Source organism: Camelina sativa, chromosome 5, assembly GCF_000633955.1.
Source record: "Camelina sativa cultivar DH55 chromosome 5, Cs, whole genome shotgun sequence".
NCBI lineage: Eukaryota > Viridiplantae > Streptophyta > Magnoliopsida > Brassicales > Brassicaceae > Camelina > Camelina sativa.
The window spans coordinates 9,086,439-9,087,398 of record NC_025689.1 but is presented as its reverse complement, the minus strand read 5'-3'; the positions used below and the strand labels follow the sequence as shown (position 1 = coordinate 9,087,398).

The window sequence follows — 960 nt, the reverse complement described above, 5'->3', positions numbered from 1 at the left end:
ATTGTTGGAATCTTGACCTCACTTCTCTTTAGAGGTTAGATTCATCTCATCTCTCCATTGTTCTTGATTTGTTTATCACTCACAAACCCTCTAGAACAATTAGAGAGATCTCTCTTGTATGTCTACATTGTTACTTGTTCTTGATGGATCTCTTAGAGATTAGGTTTAGCCACTACAACCTCTTTCTCTTTAATCTCACATACATGTCTCTTACAACAATACAACATATTTATACTAATACTACTTCTAACCTAAACACATTAGTTAAAACAAACAAACCCATTAACATTGGGCTTCAACACTTTTATGGCCCAAAGGCCTTTTTCTCCTTTCTTCTTCTTCTTCTTCCTACGACCAACACTTCTTCTCTTCGACGTTTTCTTCTTCGATGCTTACGCATCTCTTTTCTCTTCATCCTCTCACGTTTCTCTTTGTTTCTTCTTTTGCAGGATTAACCAATTAATCAACTTCCAACACTCCCTCTTGATTCATTTGGTTAATCCCCAAAATCCAAAAGTTGGGATTTTGAATCCCATTCTCCTTGTTCTTCGTTCGTGAATCGGCCTCCTCTCCGGACGAATTTCTTCTTCACGACATCAACAAAGATCACTGGTGAGTTTGCTATATCGATCTCCATTTAGCTCTGAATCTTCTTCCTCATGATTTTCCAGCGTGAAGTTCTTTTCATCTCCCTCTTGAATCCATCTCCCTCTTGCTTTGATTCTTCTTAATCGATCCTTTCTTTTCTGCAGGTGGCTTAGGAGTGAAATCTCTGTCTAGTGTCCCTCTTCAATGGAGCTGATGCTTCACGTTCGTTGGAGATGATGCTCCACGTCCGTCTCCTCCCGTGAGTCGACCCATCACCATATAGGTTCTTCCTCATGGAGACTCTATGTACTCCACAGTCCACACGCAGGTAACTCCTTACCTCTCCCTTTTTTTTTTTTTTTTTTTTTTTTT

General features: G+C 39.6%; 1 protein-coding gene across 1 annotated transcript in view; it reads left to right on the top strand.

Moving 5' to 3' along the window:
• The window catches only part of LOC109132827, a 4,041-nt gene that overhangs the window by 1,498 nt on the left and 1,583 nt on the right, over positions 1 to 960 (top strand). The window lies entirely within an intron of this gene.